General features: G+C 43.2%; 1 protein-coding gene across 1 annotated transcript in view; it reads left to right on the plus strand.

Moving 5' to 3' along the window:
• Positions 1-20,066, plus strand: part of LOC138747197 (zinc finger protein 850-like) — a 68,437-nt gene that overhangs the window by 40,290 nt on the left and 8,081 nt on the right. The window lies entirely within an intron of this gene.

Raw genomic sequence — 20,066 nt, forward strand, 5'->3', positions numbered from 1 at the left:
TCACAGGAGGGATGTAGATGCTTTGGTGAAGAGACTGGGATGACACAGTTAACGTAGCAGTTACAACACCAGCCATTGAGATTGGGGTTCGAATTCTCACTGTCTGTAAGGAGTTTGTATGTTTTTTTCCCATGTCTGCGTGGGTTTCCCCGCAGGCTCCGGTTTCCTCCCACTCTCCAAAACACATCAGGGGTAGTAAGTCAATTGGGTGTAATCGGTTGGAATGGGTTCGTGGGCCAAAAGGGCCTGTTACCGTGCTGCATGTCTAAAAAAAATTCAACCTCCAAACCCTGTATATTTTTGAAAGGCAGGAGGAAACCGCAGCACCCAGAGGAAAGGCACAGAGACACGGGGAGAACATACAAACTCCTTACAGACAGCACTGAATCGGTACCCATGTTGTTGACATATAATACCATTGTGCGAGCTGCTGAGCTAACTGTGTCGCCGATAGGGGTGATGTCTTTCACAGGAATCTATAAGCAAGTCTGTGGATATTTGATGATGAATTGGGAAATTACCCCAGAATGATTCACGGGATGAGGGCCTTCCATTACCTGGTTTAACTGTGGAAACGCTGGGTAGCTCTGGAACAGAGGAAGTTGTGATGTGCGATCTAAATAGAGAGAAAGGTGGAAGAAAAGCTTGTTTGCAGTTAATTCAGATACTTGGTGGGGAGGTGGGGGGGGGAGGAGGAGGAGGAGGAGGAAGACCCTGTGCGCACGCGCAGTGACGGCCCGGGCGCTGCCGCTCCTGGGCTGCGGCCGTCACGTGACGGCGTCTCCCGGCCAAAGTGGGCGTGCTGACGTCATAGTCCGCCAGCGTCGTTCCCTCAGCAACGGACCGGTTCACGGAGGAGGCCGCAGTCTGGAGGTAAGATATCCTGGATCGGTGCTACCGGGAAGGGGCACCAAGGTCCCGGCGGGGTCCGGCAAGGCCTCGTTCCCCCACAGTCGGGGCGGTGGGGGAGGGCAGGGAGAAAGGTTCCTGTCGCATGGTCGGGGGGGGGGGGTGGGTAAGGTAGAAGGGTCCCTGACAACAACCTGAGCAGCAAGTGTGTCTCCCCCGTCCACCCCCCAGCCGCAGCCCCTGTCCGCCTCCCCCCTCCGGCCGCAGCCCCTGTCAGGGACAGTGGGATCTCAGGGCGGGCTGGCTTGCTGGGGAGGGGCAGGAGTCCCTGGTCACCATTCTTATCTCACACACAGACACCTGGGGCATCCTGTTGAGGGGGAGATCCCTTCTCAGGGGAAACAGCAGCATTAGCCTGGTCCGTGGCCCCACCACTGGGGTTTCTGTGAAGCAGGTGGCATTCAGCCCCGGTGTCCAGTGACTGAGGACTCTGGGGTCTAGGGCACAGACACGCACTTGTGTGAACGGGGGGTATCCAGCAGTTAAACATGTGGCTAAGGAGCTGGTGTAGGTGTGACGGCTTCAGATAGATGGACCAGTGGGCTCTCACTCACAGTAGGTGGGATGTGTACCCTATAGGCAGATGTGTGGACATTCGTAGCAACGATGTCAGCAACATAAACAAGGTGAGGTTCTTCAAAGAAAAATCTGAGGCTTGGGTAACAAGTAAAAATGCCTCGAGTATTCCAATTGAAGTTTACTCCACCTGTCTTGGAGTGGCAAGGAATTGAAGGGCAGTGAAGTTGATTTTCTGCTGAGGAACTGGTGGACCTGAAGTGGAGGAGCACCCAGATCACGTCAGGGAGATAGGGAGATGTGCTGAGGTTGGTCTGGCAGGGGGTTTTGACCCAAAACAGTTGTCTTGCAGATGGGAAAGCAGTGGCTGATTAAGAGATTAAAGGGCACAGGTTGAGTGGACAGGAGAGACAGAGGTAAGTGCTGGGTCCGCAACTGTTCACAGTATAGATGAACGATCTGGAAAAGTGGACAGAGTGTAGTTTATCGAAGTTTGCTGATGACACTAAATTGAGTGGTAAAGTAAATTGTGCAGAGATTAAGTGAGTGGGTCTGGCAGATGGGAACAATGTTGGTAAATGAGTTTATCCACTTTGAAAGGAATAGAAGATCAGATTATTATTTAAATGGCAAGCAATTGCTTGTACATGAATTGCAAAAGGTTGGTTTCATGCAGCAGGCTATCAAGAAGACAAGTGTTGGCCTTCATTGCTGGAGGGATTGAGTTTAAGAGCAGGGAAGTTATGCTGCAACTGAGCAAGGTACTGGTGAAGCCGTATGTGGATTACTGCATGCAGTTCTGGTCTCCTGGCAGAAGAGGTTCACCAGTTGATTCTGGAGATGAGAGGATTAGCCTATGAGGAGAGATTGCTGGGATTTAGAAGAATGAGAGAGGGTCTTCTGGAAACATCGTCATCGTCTTCTGGTGATCCATCCCGTAGGATAATGATAGTTCCTTTCAGTGAGTTTCTTGGGTTTGATATGTACATCCTGGAATGGCTGGACAGGCCGATCCTTGAAAGGGCCTGCTTGCCACAAACCTGACAGGTGAGGCCTGGAGGGGCAACAGGGGCAGAAGCTCTATTGTGGCGCTTCCTTTGCCTTTCCTCTGTTGCCCCTTTGAGCTTGTTCTCAGCAGCGTCCACCCCTTTTTTGATGGAGTCCATCCACCGCATGCCTTCTTGAGCCAGATCCTCCCATGTTGATGGGGCAACGTCAGCTTTCTTTAGGCTTCTTTGCAGAACATCCTTGTACTATAGTTGTTGGCCTTATTTTTGGCTACCACTGGACAGTTGGAAAGTCTTTCATCATGCGTTCTAGAAATGTATAAAATTATGAAAGACATAGATAAAATTAAGGTGGATAAGTTATTTCCATGGGAGGGGGAAACTAGAACTAGGGGACATAGCCTCAATATTCAGGGTAGTAGATTTTGGATGGAGATGAGGAGGAATTGATTTTCCTGGAGGGTGGTTAATCTATGGAAGTCTCTGCCCATTGAAGCAGTGGAAGTGACCTCAGTAAATTATTTAAGACAAGGTTGGATCGACGTTTACGTACAGTAAAGGTCCTCAAACCCAGACTGCTCGTGGATCAGGTCAGTTTGGATTTTCGGATTTTTCCGATTCTTGGGCAGTACTTGTAAAACCCAAATTTAAGGAGAATAAACAGGTACATTTTAAAAGTTTATTAATGAAACAGTTTTCATATGAAATGCAAAGTACAAAAAGATCAATATTTTGCCTTGCCTTTTCGCAATGTCTGCATGGCCACTTGTAACTGCTCGGCTACTGTGGTGCTTACGCAAACACGTAAAAGTCAAGTGTTTTCAAGAACTCCAGATTCTCAAATAGTCCGGATTTCAGCCAAGAATTTCCTAGGATTCTGGATTTTTGCTCTTTTACTGGACCAGTGGAATTAAGGGACATAGGAAAAAGGCAGGTTGATGCAGAAGATCAGCCATGGATCAGTGGAGGAGGCACAACTGGCCACATAGCCTACTCTTGCCCCTATTTCTTCTCTTTCTTCTCTCTACAGATACTGACTGAGCCGCTGAAGATTTCCAGCAGTTTCCGTCTTTATTTGGGATTTACGGCATCTGCAGTGTTTTCTTTCCATCTGAAAATTGGAGCCCGAGATCATGGCCTGAACTGAAGTGGGGTTGGACTGTACTTGCTGAAGTTGTGATCTGATCAGCTTCTCTTGTGGTTTGCAGATTGATGTGGAGAGATGGAGAAGGCGGTGATTGCATCAGACGAGCTGGTCCTTCCTCTCTGCCTTTCTCATGTGGGTCTGTGACCTGACCTGTGGGCCTGACTGTTCATCCACTGTGGACATCGGTATCTAATCTTCCTGTCTGGCGGGCAGTGAATAGTGAGTTTCTGTCAGAATCAGATTTATTCTCATGAACATGTGTCACAAAATTTGTTGTTATGCGGAGCAGTATTGTGCATTTCAGGTGTAAAATTCCTATAAATGAGGGTTCTGTAAATATAATATTACAACCATAGAATATACAGCAATACTCCTTGCATTGAAATAGATGCACTTGAGGACATTTCCACCACATTCAACCCGTTGACTTCTAACGGTGCATGCAATTTTTCACGTCATCTTTTGCCATCCCCACTCCTCTATCTGCTCTGGCACTCTGGTTCTCATCCCCCTGCAAATCTAGTTTACACCCACTGGAGAAGCACTTGCAAACCTTCCTGTAAGGATATTAGTCCCCTTCGAGTTCAGATGCAAACCATCCTGTCTGAACAGGTCCTGCGCCTCCCTGCTGAATCCTTTTTGTCCTTGAATAGGGTGGCCCTTTCTGACAACTCTCTGACTATTTCTCTCTTGCGTGTTCTCATAGAAGGCTGTTGAGTCAAAGCCTTACCACTCTGACTCAGTCTGCTCCCCTTTGTCTTCAAGTGTTGAACTCAATTGGCAAATCAGACCCTGGGTATCCAAATAATTGCATAACCAATCTCTAAGAAGACCTTCCAATAATCTACTACTGATGTCAGTCTCACTGGCTTATAATATCCAGGGTGACTTTTGTAGCCTTTTTTAAACAACGGAACATCATGAGCTGCCCTCCAATCCTCTGGCACCACACCCATGGCTAAGGACATTTTAAACATTTCTGTCAGAGCCCCTGCAGTTTCTATACTAGTCTCCCTCAAGGTCTGGTGCAATATCTTGTCAGGTCCTGGGGATTTATCCACACTTATTTGCTTTAAGACTTCCTCCTCTTTAATCTGTATATGTTCCATGACCTCACTGCTTGTTTTCTTTACTTCGCACGAATTTGTGCCATTTTCCTGACTGAATACTGATTTTAAAAAAAAAAATTAAGATTTCCCCCAATCTCTTGGCACAATACAAAACTGGCCACTGTAGTGGTTGCTGTGGCAGCACTACTAAGTAAAGAGATGTCCACACAGTTTGAGGGTGAACGTAAGAATGACTTTATTGGTTTGGATTTGCTGAATCGCCATGCTGGCCCCCCCCCCCCCCCCCCGAATCGCCCCCATTCTCTGAGCAGTCTGACTTAGGCTTTGGGCGGTCTACCTCTGCTTGACCCGGGGGTATGGGGCTGGCAGGTCAGTGTTCAGGTGGTCGACTGTGAATTCTTGTCAGCTGCCAGTGTCCTATGTGAACATCAGGTCATCTCTCTGCAGTACCTTGAAGGGGCCTTTGTACGGGCACTGTAAGGGTGGGGGGGGGGGGGGGTTCCCCTTGATATCCTCTGTGTACGAATATGTACGATCCGCTGGAACGTGGTTGGGTGACATGGGTGGGGGTGGGGTTTTGACTGCCCACTTGCTCTCTCAGCCTGTGCAGGACGTCTAATATGCTGGTCTGTGGGCCCGGGGTGGGTTGAAATGTACGTCCCCTGGGATGGAAAGCGGTGCACTGTACATCATATCTGCAGACGATGCTGGCAGTTCCTCCTTTGGTGCCATGTGGATTCCGAGCAATACCCACAGGAGCTCATCCAACCAGTTTAGCCCGGTCAGTCGGGCTTTCAACGCGGCCTTCAGGTGGCAGTGGAACTGTTCGACCAGTCCATTTGCTTGTGGATGGTAGCCCATTGTATGGTGGACCTGACTGCAGAATTTTGCCTGGTTGGGCCAAAGGGAGGAGATGAACTGTGCTTCTCGGTCCGATGTGATGTGGGTCAGGACTCTGAAACACGCAACCAAGGTGGTGAGGAAAGTCCTGGTGCACGTCTCTGTGTCATACGCAGCTATGGATATCACCTCTGTCGATAGTCGTGAACAGATATCTCATACCCTGTGTCCTGGGTAAACTTGTACCTCTCACTTTGTTCATTTTAGATTGGTCACAGTGTTTGAGCTACCGAAAGAAAATAGACACACACGCTGAGAGCACTTCAGTTTATATAATTCTTTATTACAAATTCTAAAGCTGATATCAAACTACAATATGCAAGCCCTTCCCAATTATACTTATCAGCACCCGGACTGGTCCCAACTGCCGAGGCGAGGCAATGACTGCACACTTGTAGTAGGTTGTCAGGGCGCCGGTAGCAGCTTCTCCACCTCCCCTGATCGGGACGTTGGCTGGACTCTAGAAGTTCTTCTTCTTGCTGAGAGATGATGCCACCTCTCGGAGAGTCTCAAACTTCAGCAGCGGGACCATGGCTTATGTTATTCAAAAACTGCTTACTCAAGTACCTATTCCCAGCTCAAAAAGAAAGATAAGCGAGCAAACTAGCATGCCTCGACTTCCATCAAATAACACAACTTTCTAGCTTATCACTTTGAATACAATGGTTTATTTTGCTTCAAGGTTAGGTCGCTGTCTGACAGTCTGTGACCAATATACTAACAAGCAGGAAGATTAAACTTTCTTGATACACAGAGGTCTTTTTGTCAGATAACTGTATCTCTGGGCCCCATGGTGGAATTTAGCTTATGTCTGCTGAGTCTCAAAGCAGGTTACTGATTCTCAGCCTTGCAAAAGCATGGTTTAAATCCTCCAATACTGCCTGACTCACTGGGAAGGGTCCGATGATGTCGATGTGGACATGTTCAATGTCTTGAAAGTCTGTAGGGGGGGCTTTGGTGTGCCGATGCACCTTGTCGCGCTGGCACTAAGCAAGTTGGAGCCCACAGGGTAATGTCTCAGAAGAGCCCATGCCACATGAACTTGTCCGTCAGCAGGCGGACCATGGACTTTATGGAGGGGTGCAATAAGCCGTGGACCTTGTTGAAAACCCGCCATCGCCAGGTCATGGGTAGGATCATCCTTGGGGATCCAGTGAAGATGTTGCACAGCAGGGTCGATTCTCTGGTGTGGGGCAGAAATATCTGACCTTCAGACTGGTAATGGCCATCCTGTATGCCTGGATCTCTGCGTCCTCCCTCTAGTCCTTGGTGAGCTGGGCAACGTCGACCCCTCCGCAGGTTGCGGCGACAGCGGGCCGTGACAGCGCGTTAGCTACCTCGTTGGCCTTGCTGGCAACATGGCAGATATCTGTGTTGAATTCCGATACGTAGGAGAGGTGCTGTTTTCTTGCCGACCATAGGTCCGAGACCTTGCTCAGCATGTAAGTAAATGGTTTGTGGTCTGTGTAGGTGGTGAACACTCTCCCCTTTAGCATGGAGTCACCCCTTACTAACCCCTTACACAGGAAGCCATAGGTGCTCTGTGCTTGGTAAGGGATGACTTTGTGGTTTGTGAATGGAGGAACGAAAGGTTGAGAACCACTGGTCTAAGGGCTCGGACTCCATATGTTGACAATCCTTCCCCCCCCCCACTAAAGACCCTCGAGCCATTGACTTCCTCCAGCAGATCGGATTTTGCTTCAGATTCTGGAATTTGCTGTCTCTTGAACCCAGACCCTAATGTCTCCAGCATTTCAGGTCTGGACCTTTTTGATTAATGGTTAAACTAAAATGTAAACTCTTTCCTGCTTTTGTTCTGATTCAATTTGCAGCATCTGCAGGATTTTACTTTCCAAAAATAAGAAGTTAAATTTAAGCCTGAAAGAATTCGTCAGATTCTTTCATTCAAGTATCTGAATTAACTGCAAACAAGCTTTTCTTCCACCTTTCTCTCTATTTAGATCGCCCATCGCAACTTCCTCTATTCCAGAGCTACCCAGGGTTTCCACAGTCAAACCAGGTAATGGAAGGTCCTCATACCATGAATCATTCTGGGGTAATTTCCCAATTCATCATCAAATATCCACAGACAAGCTTATAGATTCCTGTGAAAGACATCACCCCTATCAGCGACACAGTTCACTTAGCGGCTACCGCAATGGTATTATAGTGCCAACAATGCGGGTACAAATCTGGCACTGTCTGTAAAGATTCTCTGCAGGGAGAACATATAAACTCCATACAGCACAGGGTTTGAACCCTTGTCCCGATTGTTGGCCCTATAACCGAGTGTGTTAATCGAACCACCCCAGCCTCTTCACCCACTCCAAAGCATCTACATCTCTCTGTAATGAGGCAACCAGAACTGAATGCAACACTCTCTTCACAATATCCCTCCAAATTCTTCAGTATTGGCTGATTTTAACAAACTCTGTTCTTTCCCATTGCTCTTCACGTCAATGGATAAGAGGGGAAAACTTGATCGAGAGTATATACTCAAGAACTAACATTACAAGTCTCTCTTTGAAGGGAGTTTAAATTTAATTTTTAAAATAAATTTAGACCTACTGAACTGTAAAAGGCCAATTTGGCCCTACGAGTCTGTGCCGAGCAATTTACACTCCATTAACCTACACCCTGGCATGTTTTTGAAGTGAGGGAGGAAACCGGAGCCCCCGAAAAAAAAAGGAAAAACAAAGGGAGAACGTGCAAACTCCTTCCAGACAACGCAAGATTTGAACCCAGGTCTGGTCCCGATTGCTTGCTCTGTAAAGGCATTGCGCTAACTGCCTTGCCAACTGTGCCACCTTGTGAAAGTTCTGTGAGGCGCCCTCTTTCTGATCCCACCGGAAACCTCTGCTCTCAACCAGCATCTGTAGACTTTCTTGTTCAACTCCATTCAGCTACTCCACTGCGATCTCTTTGAGGAACCTTCACCCTGAAGTGGATTTCCTTTGAAGATGATACAAAGATGGGAGGGGGGCAGACTGAAGTGCCAGTTGATGAAGTAGACAAAGATGATGCGGTCAGACAATATTCATGGCTTTTATTAGCAAAAACTTATGGTACAATAATGAAAGACAAAAGGTGCAGATACAGTTATATCCAAGGCGAGTGTCTTTAACGGTAGAGATAATGCACAGCCAATGTTAGAACAGCAAGGCTTGCTAGAGGTGAGACAGGCAGCTTAGCAGAGGTTCACCACAGTCTCCCCCTGGCAGAAGAAGGGTTAAAATCAAAAGGACAGCTGCAAGGTAAAACTTAAGCAAGTAACACATGGATACCATATTTGGCATTGAGGATTCTCCGACAGCCAAAACACACCAGAATTTAGCAGAACAATCGAAATATAATTAGATGTTTTATGAATACTGCAGCCTCTCAGGTTGTTTATGAATTCTAGTTGATTTTCTAATTGGAATAAATTGCTTTGTAACCTTGAAAACTGATACAGGCTCCGGATCTGTAGTGTGGGAAAGTTGGACTTCTAGACTCGCTCCAGAATCACCAGCGTGAGGCAGTGGAGCCTCAGCATGGCCATCTGAAAGCTTACTAGGGGTCACAAGCTGGGGGGGGGGGGGTGAGTCCAACCTCAGGCTCACTCTGAGTAGGGGTGCAAGGAAGGGGAGAACTAGGTGAGGCCAAATCTCTTAGGGTTACACTGTCAGTACTCCCATCTGGGAATCTAACTTGAGTGTAGTTGGGGTTAGTATGCGGTAGCTGAACTGGTTGGACTAGGGGGTCTGTTTTATGCGCCCGAGCATGGCTCTTCAGCAGCACGGTTCCAGGCTCAGATAAACAGGCTGGCTAGTCCATCACAGTTCCTGATTTCCTAGGAATGGCAAACATACGTTTATGAGGTGTTTGATTTGTTGCAGTACACAATAAAGACCGAATAGAATGTAGCACCTCAGGCAGCACCTCCTGCCACCGGGTAACAGGGTAACCATGTGTCTTTAACACAAGGTTAACAGTCTTCCAGACTGTAGCGTTAGTCCTTTTGACCTGCCCATTGCCCTGTGGGTTGTAGCTCGTGGTACGGCTGGTGGCAATCCCTTTTCGTACCAGGGCTTGGCGCAGCTCAGCACTCATGAATGCTGAGCCTCTGACTATGAATTGTAATTGGGAAAACCAAAAACACTGAAAATTCTGTCAAGTGCCTTAATGACAGATGCTGACGAAACGTCAGGACAGGGAATCGCGAAGGGAAACCTTGAATATTCATCGATTACAGTAAGGAAATATACATTTTTGTTGTTGGAAGGTAACGGCCCTTTAAAATCCAAGCTAATCCTCTCAAAAGGTTTGTTTGCCTTGATGAGAGTGGCCTCCAGAGCTTTAAAGTACTGCGGTTTGCATTCTGCGCAAATAGGACGGCTTTTAGTCAGTTTTCTGACTTCTTCCAGGGAGTAAGGAAGGTTGTTAGCCCTTCTGTAGTGGAAGAATCTCGTGACCCCTGGGTGGTACAGTCTGCTATGGATCTCTTTTAGCCCTTCAAGCTGAGCACCGGCAGCTGCTCGTGACAATGCGTCAGAGGGATCATTTAACCTGCGAGGTCTGTATTGGATCTCATAATTGTAAGTTGAGAATTCTATTTGCCAGCGTGCCATCTTATCGTTTTTGATTTTACTTTTGTGTTTAGTACTGAACATGTAGGCTACAGATTTCATATCAGTGACCAGGGTAAATTTTCTGACAGCTAGAAAGTGTCTCCAGTAGTGAACAGCTTCAATGATAGCCTGGGCTTCTCTTTCAATGGCAGGATGTTTAAGTTCAGGTCCGTGTAACATGCGGGAGAAGAATGCCACAGGTCTGCCCTTTTGATTAAGGGTTCCTGCCAAAGCACAATCTGAGGCATCAGTTTCCACTGAGAACGGGACATCCTCGTCAATAGACGAGAGTGCAGCTTTGGCAATATCAGCTTTAATTCTCTCGAAAGCCTTCAAGGACATTGAAGAGAGAAGAAAAGATTTAGTGTCAAACAGAGGGAATGTCTTCGTGGCGTAGTCCCGAACCCATTTGCAGTAGTAGGAAAAGAATCCCATACACCTTTTAAGGGCTTTTGCTGAGTTTTGGGGTGGTAACTTTTTTTTTTTTTTTTCTTTATTTTTTATTTTTCACACCATAAATCACATTAGCCATGATATACACTATTTCTTTTTCACACATATACAGTGACTTTTTGGGTGGTAACTTCTTAAGAAAGACCATTCTTTCCGGATTGGTGCGGATTTCACCCTTACAGACAATGTAGCTCAGAATGGCTAGTTCTGTCGCGTTGAACACACATTTGTCCTCGTTAAATGTAAGGTTGAGTTCTTTAGCTGTTGCTAAAAATTTCTTTAGGTTGCTGTTGTGCTCAGCCTGTGTTTTCCCACAGATGATGACATTATCCAAATAGGGAAACATACCCTGTGACTCATACATCCTAACAATCATCCATTTCCCTCTGAAACACTGACACACCATTAGTGACTCCAAAAAGTCCCCTTTTAAATTGGTATAACCCCCATCAGCCTCAAAGGCCGTATAGGGGGGGGGGGGGGGGGCCATGGCAAGATGGCATAGGGAACAGACGTGCCTTCCAGTCCTTTCCTGACTCTGATTTATTGTTTTGTCTTTAAGTGCCTGTTAAAGTTCTTTTAAAAGTTTATAAATAATAAGAGGTATTGGATTAGTGCCTAATGGTTTATATGCAAAAAAAAAAGGTAAAAGAAAACATCAATAGACTGTTAAAAAAACTACATTTTCCGAAATTTTCTGAGCCTACTTGTTTACAAGAAGCCAGGACTCAGCGTAGAATGGATCCAGAGGAAAATGTACAGAGTTCGGCATTGAAACTCCGTTTTAAGCCAGTAAGGCTCTTTGAAGGTCGCATTCAACAGCTTTCAGACCAAAGAGCTGGACGGGTGCCAGTATTTCACACAACGGCCACTGTGAGTGCTGTTACTCAGACTTCGACAGTTGAATCAGCTGGGGCGCCACCAGCTGGAGAGTTAAAGAGCTGTCATTCGACTGCTACAGTGGTGGTGCTGCAAAATGCATCTTCAATTACAACGGTTTTTCCAGACATCGATTCAGTGAAGATAATTAAAGAGATTTGGCTTAAAGATAACTCTGATCTTCAGTCTCCTGGCATTGCTGGGGGGACTTTGAGAGGGATTTTTATACGAAGTCAAACTGCTAGAAAAGATACTAAATTAAGGGAAGGGACAGAAGATCCCGTGGTCTCTAAGGAACAGCAAGACCCCATTATGCCTGAATCTACTTCTGTTGAAATGTCTGTTAAGGATCTTGAAGATAAGATATATTCTGTATCGAGTCACTTAGCTAATTTTGTGAACCTGTTTATTTCCAAGATTAATGTGATGGCGGAAGTCATTAATGGAGCTTTTAAGTTTGAAACCATTGAAAGATTTGAAATGTGTGATCAAGGTTTAGTCGATGCACAGGATCAACTGCAAGATGAAAATAGAATAATTGAAACATTGCAGATCCAAAATAAAAATTTAGCAAAAAAGGTTGATTATTTGGAGAATCAATCTAGACGGAACAACGTGAAAATTGTTGGTTTGCCAGAAGGCATAGAAGGACCAGATCCAAGAAAATTTTTTACTGAATGGATTCCACGAGTGTTAGGACAGGATAAATTCCCTGAAGGTTTAATACTGGAACGTGCTTATAGAGTTTTAAGAAGAAAATCTTTTTCAGGACAGAATCCAAGATCTGTTTTGATCCGTTGTTTAAACTATTGTGACAGAGAGACAATTTTACGTACGGCTATTAGAAATGCCCAGCAAAATAGATCTCCTTTGATGGTTCAGAATAATCCTGTTTTCTTCTATCAAGATTTGAGTCAAGAAATTATGTTTCAACGACGCAAATTTAATTCTGTGAAAGAACGGTTGTGGAAAAAAAGACATAAGGCAACATTCAGGTATTCTGCAGTACTGAAGATTTTTTAGGATGGAAATTAGCCAAAGTTCTTTGACAATCTTAAAGAGGTTATGGACTTTGCTTAGTCTCTACCAATCATGCAGTTTCAGGAATGATGTAGTCCTTCAAGGTCTCCAAAGAGAGTAGAGATGTAAGGTGGGATCCAGATTTTTAAAAGAAATGGAAGTAATGGTGACCGAAGTGGTAACGTTGATTTAAAGAAATAAATCTTTTATCTTTTTTTTGAGAAGAGTTTAAATAGTTTAAATAATGATGATAGTTTAATGAAATGGGAGTTGGGAGAGGGAACTGGGTGGGCACTAGTTTCCAGAAGTCATCAGCTACCCGTGAGTTATCTCACACCCAATATTTTGGGGGAGTTACTGCTTTGGGCGGTTTAAACAGGAGGAGGTAGTTGTGACCTCCGACCTGTTTTTTTTCTTTTTAATTTTTGGGTTAAGAAGTGAAGGTTGTTTAAATTATTTTTTTTTTAAATAATTTTTTTTTAACTCTTTGTTTTCTGATTGTAATTGAGAGGTAATTAGGAGGGTTTTTTCTCTCCTTTTTTCGCTTTTTTTGGGGGGGTTTCTCTTTTTTCTTTCTTTTTTTAGAGGATGATGTCACAGAAGATAATAAGTCAAAAATTGAGGATGTTGAATTAGATGAAGAGGAAGATGAGGGGAAAGGTGATAAGAAGAAAAAGAAGAAAATAAAGTACAAATACATTGAGGGAGAAGAGTTTAATAAAATTAAGTTAATTTCGATAGAGAATTTTGAAGATATTATCAATGAAGAATATGGAGAATTTTATAAGAGTTTGAACTTTTTTTTCTTTTTTTATATAAGGGGAGAGGAAGGGAATAACAAGTTTATCTGATTGTTTTTCTAAGGGATGTTTTTCTCTCGATGAATTATAAAGGAAACTTGGTATTAATGGAAATTCTGTATTTATGTATTATTAATTATGATTTTTTGTATAACAGATATGTGGTTGATATATGATTTTAATATTTGAACTTAGTTTTAAAGTGGATTTCATTTGTTAAATACATGTATTATGTTTGATCTAAATATATGTTTAAGGGTATTATTTTAGTATTGATATTTTTTTGTTGTTAGTAATTTTTTTCTTTGTTAAGTTTTATCCTTTTTTTGTAAGTGGGGTTTTTTCTATTTTATTTACAACATTGTTAATTAATTCTTCACTCTTTATTTTGGGGGGAGGGTTGGACTAATTTTAAATTAGATGATTAATGTTGTGTTATAATTATTGGGGGGGGGTTAATTTGTGTAATTTAATGATGTAGTATTCTAATTTTTATTATCTTATTTTTTATTATTTCTTTAAATGTAATTTTTATTTTATTCATGTCATAAAATTTTAAATAAAGTTTAAAAAAAAAAGGCCATATAGGGTTGTTCTTTTTTTTAAATGGGGATTTGGTGCTGCTTTGAGGTCGATAGTGGAGTACACTTTGTATTGCGCTATCTGATTAAACATTTCATTGATGCATGGCAGGGGATAGGCATCCAGGTTAGTGTAACGGTTGATTGTCTGGCTGTAGTCAATAGCCAGTCATTTCTTAGTGTGATTTTTCACAACTACCACCTGGGCTCACCATGGACTCTTACTGGGTTCAATTACTCCCTCTTTAAGCAATCTCCAGGTCTCAGGTTTAATAAACTTATGGTCCTCCTTGCTGTAAGAACGGCTCTTAGTGGCAATTGGTCGACACTCGGGGGATAAATCACTGAAAAGGGAGGGAGCTTTGATCTTTAATGTGGACAGACCGCAGTAACTAGCGTGGGGGATGTTAAGTGTGGGTAGTGGCCCATTGAAATTTAACACTACACTTTTCATCTGAGATTGAATGTCCAACCGCAGTAACACAGGAACGCAGAGTTCAGGCATTACAAAAAGCCAAACATCAGTAAGGCAATGTCCCTGCAAATTTAAAGTAACTACACTTGTCCCGTAAAGTTTTTGTAAGTTCACTACAAGCCATCAATATCTTTCGGTTCGCTGGATACCTCCACAAATTTAAAGCTTTGGAGACCTTCTCATGGATGTAACCGTCAGTACTCTCCGAGTCTATTAGGCAATTGAGAGTCCCATCATTCACCTCCCCCTTCATAGTCGACGTTCTAGTCCATAACAACCCCCAAACTTTACAGTCAATTAAGCTATCTCACCTCGCCGTCACTTGAAGCCGATTCAGCCAACTTGTCTGAACATCCCTCCTTTTCCCAGTTGTCTTCCATTCCCGCAGCCCCAGGATGAATTTTCTTGGCACTTCTCTTCTTCTTATCGATCGGAGTACTTTTCGCCTTGCATGCTTTAGCGAAGTGGCCGAGTTTCCCACAATAGCTGCAGGTAGCAAATTGAGCCAGGCACTTCTGTTTGGGGTGCCAGCTTTTATCACAGAAGTAGCATTTGCCAGGGGTTTGCCCTTTTCTTTCCTTCAGGGTTCCAGCACTCCTGGATGTTTCCCCTTCGGTTTCTAGCATTTCACTGGACCGCATAGCAGTTCTCAGTGTTTTGGCTAGAGTGACTGCCCGATCGTAGGTTAAGGGCTCCGTCTCCAGCAGCCTCTGTCAGATGTAACTGGAGTCGATTCTGTTGACAAAAGGATTCAGCTTCAAGGCATTGCGGTGTTGCACATTGACTGCCCTGACATCACATTTGTTTGCCAGTGAGTTGAGAGCCAGTGCAGAGGCAGCATAATTTTCCCCGGGTTTCTGGCATCTCGTCAGCAATTGGTGTCGAGCAAGTACCAAGTTCCGAGGCGCTGCATAGTAAGCAGTCAGATGTTCCCAGGCTATAGCTAGAGTTGTAGCTCCTTGTGTTACGGCAAAAGGGACCTCACCCAGCAGGGAATTCAGGTGGCCCCACTCTATTGTCTCATCGACCACGTTGTTTCGACCCTATAGTAATAGAAACAAGCAATCCAGTGGTTGAAAATTTCTCTAGCCCTCAGGGCAGACTGGTCGATTATCAGCTGCTCTGTCTTGAGTGCTGCATTTATTTCCTGCTAATAAAATTGAAGTGCCAGTTGATGAAGTAGATAAAGATGATGTGGTCAAACAATATTCGTGGATTTTATTAGCAGAAACGTATGGTACAATAATGAAAGACAATGGGTGCATACACAGTTATACCCAAGGGGAGTGTGTAACGGTAGAGATAATGTACAGCCAATGTTAGTACAGCAAGGCTTGCCAGAGGGGAGACAGGCAGCTTAGCAAAGATTCACCAGACAGATATTTAAAAACACTGAAATGCTGGTGGAACTCATCCAGTCTTTTCAGCGTCGATAAGAGACAAAGGTGCATTGCCGACATTTCAGGTCTATGCCCTTCTTCAAGGAATGATGGTAATAAACCAAAAGCAGGAAGTCTCATAAAGTCTCAGAATTCAGACAATGGTGGAGGAATCCAGACCAACAAAGGGTGTTTATAGGATATGAGAAAGGACGAGGTGAGAATTGATCATGGTTGTGAGAAAGGAGACGGAATGTAGAGACAGAGATGAGGAAAGGCCATGGGGCAGGGGGTTTAATGAAAGCCAAGATGTCAATATTAATGCCATCCAGTTGGAGGGTGCCCAATGGGAAGATGAGCTGTTGTTCTTCCAATTAGTGGGTCGTTTCAGCCTGACAGTGCACAAGACCATGGACAGACATGTCAGCAAGAAAATAAAATATGTGGCCACTGGGAGATCCACACTATTGCCGAGGACAGAGCAGAGGTGCTCAACAAGGCGATCCCCCAGTCTGCGTCCAGCCTTTCCGATGAGGAGGAGACCACAACAGGAGCACCAGATGCAGTAGACAACCCCTGCAGATTTACATGAAATGTTGCTTCACATAGAAGGGCTGTGGGGCCACGAATGTTGGTGAGGAAGGAGGTGTGGGTGCAAGGGGATCATCTCCTGCAGTCACAGGGATCGGTACCAAGAGGATAATTGGTGGGGATGGAGGAGTGGGTGAGGGAGTGACTGAAGGAGTGGTTGCTGTGGAAGGCATTGAGGGGAGGAGAGGGGAAAATGTGCCTAGTGGTGGGGTCATGAGGGGCAGGTAGTGTTGATGAAGTCTGCAGAAGGGCATAGACAGGTTGGAAAATTGGGCAAGGAAATGGCAGATGGAGTTCAGTGAAGAGAAGTGAATGATCATGCTCTTTTGTGGAAGGAATAAAGACGTGGACGCTTACAAACCAGAGGGGCTTGGGAGTTCTTGTGCAAGACTCCCTAAAGGTGAACTTGCACGTGGAATCGGTGGTGAGGATGGCAAATGAACAGAAGGATAGAATATGAAAGCAGGGATGTAATGAGGCTTTCTGAAGCATTGGTGAGAGCACAGTTTTGGCCTCCATATCAAAGAAAGGGGGTGTTGGTGTTGGAGAGGAGCCCAGAGGAGGTTTACAAGGAGGATCCCTGGAGAGATGGATTTTCACATAAGGAGAATTTGAAGGGTCTGGGATTGTACTCACTGGGGTTTAGATGAATGAGGGTGGGGGTCTCATTGAAATCCATGGAATGCTGAAAGGCCTGTATTTCATTGATGTGGAAAGGATATTGCCTCTGGTGGGGGAGTCTGTGACCAGAGGGCACAGCCTTGGAATGAAAACCATCCCTTTAGAACAGAGAGGGGGAATTTCTTTAAAAAGTTGGTGGTGAATTTGTGGAATTCATTGCCGCGAGCATCTGTGGAGGCCAATTCATTGGGGATATTATTTTTTTTTTTGAAACTTTATTTATTTATTTTAACATATGAAGAAAATAAGTAATTCACGTACAGAAAAAATACAAAATAAAGTAATACAAGTACAAAGTAACATAGTTAATACAATACCAATCTCGGCATCTCCCCCTAACAACTAAAAACTAAGACTAAAAAAAAACTATTTTAATCCCTAAACCCCCCCTCCCCACCCCCACGATAAAGAGTGAAGAATTAATACTATTAGTATAATAAAAAAAATAAAAAATATATATCTTAAAAAAAAGATCGATATATATAAAAAACAAACAAAAAAAATTAATTAAGTATTAATTATTAATCCAAAAATTTTTTTTACTATATAAGAATATATATGAAAAAACAAAGACAAAAAGAACTTAAACGAAAAAAACCCAGCTAATAATAATAAAAAAACTAAAAAAAAGAAAGAAAAAAAAAGAAAACATATATATAGAAAAAATATATAATGAAAAAAAAATTTAAAATAAAAGATAATTAATTCAAACTTATTTGAATTGTATATAATCAATAAATGGGCTCCACTTTAACTCATAAAAAGACATCTTATCTTGTATAGAAAAAGATATTCTTTCCATAACCAAACAAAACTTCATCTCTAAATACCACCTATCCAAAGACAATACATTTCTATTCTTCCAAGTAATCGCTATACATTTCTTGGCCACTGCCAGCGCTAAATAAATAAAAGATATCTAATAATTATCTAATTCTAAATCAATCAACAGTTGCATATTCCCTAGTAAAAATATATCAGGGTCTAATACAATATGAAGAATCATCTTTACTAATTGATAAAATTTCACTTTTAATCCAATTAACCTTATAACCAGATAATTAACCATAAATCTCTAAGGAATCTTGAAGTATTAGCAGAGAAACATCAGGATCCACCAAATACAGCAAAACGTTATCCGCTTACGCTTTATAGGATTATTCAAACCCTGAACATTAAGAGAAGCAAATTTAAATTTCAACATGTCTTACAACAGTTAGAAAAAAAAAACCCCAACTCTTACCCCCTTACCCTCTCTTAATACGATCAAAAAAAAAGAAGAAAAAAGAGAAAAAAAATCTTTTTTATATACTTAAACAAAAAAAAACCCCTTCACTCTTTAATCTAATAATACAAAAAAAAGAGAAACAAAAAGACGGGTAGGAGGTTAAAAATACCCCCTCCCGACTAAAACCGTGCAATGCGGTAACTCCCAAAAACAAAATGGGTGTGAGATAACTCACACGTAGCAGATGACTTTCAAAAAATAGTGCCTATCCAGTTCTCTCCCCCAACTCTCACTTCATCTTAAACTAACATCATCATTATTTAATATCCCTTTATTTTTGAAAAAAAAGCATTAGGAAAAAAAAAGGACAGCTCTTCTTTTAATCAACTCCAACTGCCGAGTCACCATTACGACCATTCCTTCTTGGGGCACGACTCTTTTCTTCCATCTTTTGTCTCCTTGGAGATCGCGGCGGACTATATATCTGTTGAAACTGAGTGATTGGCAGCTCTTGAGCAAATGCTATAGCTTCCTTTGGAGAATCAAAGAACTTTGATTGGTAACCATCTTGAAAAACCTTCAAAACAGCTGGATATCTAAAGGTTGCCTTATAACCTTTCTTCCACAAAAACTCTTTAGCAGGGTTAAATTCCCGTCGTTGGAACATAACCTCTTGACTCAAATCCGCATAGAAGAAAACTCGATTATTTTGAATCATCAAGGGTGATTTTCTCTGTTGTGCATTTCTAATAGCCACTCGTAAAATTATTTCTCTGTCATAATAATTCAAGCAACGAACCAAAACAGGTCTTGGACTTTGACCTGAAATAGGTCTTCTACGCAAAGTTCTGTGAGCACGTTCCAGTATTATACCTTCCGGAAAATGTTCTTGACCCAGCACCTGCGGAATCCATTCAGTAAAAAATTTTCTTGGGTCTGGTCCCTCCATACCTTCCGGCAAACCAATAATCTTTATATTGTTCCGTCTGGATTGGTTTTCCAAATAATCAATCTTTTTCAACAAATTTTTATTCTGAGTTTGTAGATCTTCAACCATTTTGGTCACATCAAGAACTTGATCCCGTATTTCGTCTATATCTTTTTCACACGAATTAAATTTATCTCTCACTTCAAGCTTAAAAGCTCCAAACTCAGCCATCTGTTGAGAATGTATTTTCACCAGGGTATTAAACCTAGTACCAAGTTCAGTCATAATCTTGGATAATCCCTGCATTGTATAAGATAATTTAGATTCAAGATTCACAAGAATCTTTTCAATTGGAAGAGATTCTAGCTCAACTGATTCCTGCTTCTTCTGCATAACCAAAGGATCTTCTGTTCCTTTCTTCATTCTGGTTGCCTTCTTTGTAATATAACTGCGTGTGGAAACCCCAGCCACAGCCTCTCCAGCAGTAACTGGAGGACACTGGCCGGGGTTTTCCCCAGTCCATAATGTATTAAGTTCTCCCAGTACATCAAGTTGTATAGGTTCTTCTATCTTAAGAGGTGCAGTTTGCAGTGCCACCGCTACAGTTGATAAATGCCTTTCCCCAACTGGTATTTCAGCTGATAATACATTCATAACATTGCCGTCAGATGCTACTGCACATGTGCGAACCTGAGTAACTCTTTGTTCTAAAGGCTGTTTGGCGCCCTCTTTAGGGGGCTCTACCGATGTAACATAAAGCTTTGCATCCGAACACTGTACCTCTTTCCTGGGATCCATTTCACGCTGAGTCCCGGTGTCTTTTCTACAGGTAGGCTCCAAAACTTGAACTTTTGGAAAATGTAGTTTTTTGATGATCTGTTGTCGTTTTTTT

The sequence above is a fragment of the Narcine bancroftii genome, chromosome 1 (assembly GCF_036971445.1).
Source record: "Narcine bancroftii isolate sNarBan1 chromosome 1, sNarBan1.hap1, whole genome shotgun sequence".
Lineage (NCBI taxonomy): Eukaryota > Metazoa > Chordata > Chondrichthyes > Torpediniformes > Narcinidae > Narcine > Narcine bancroftii.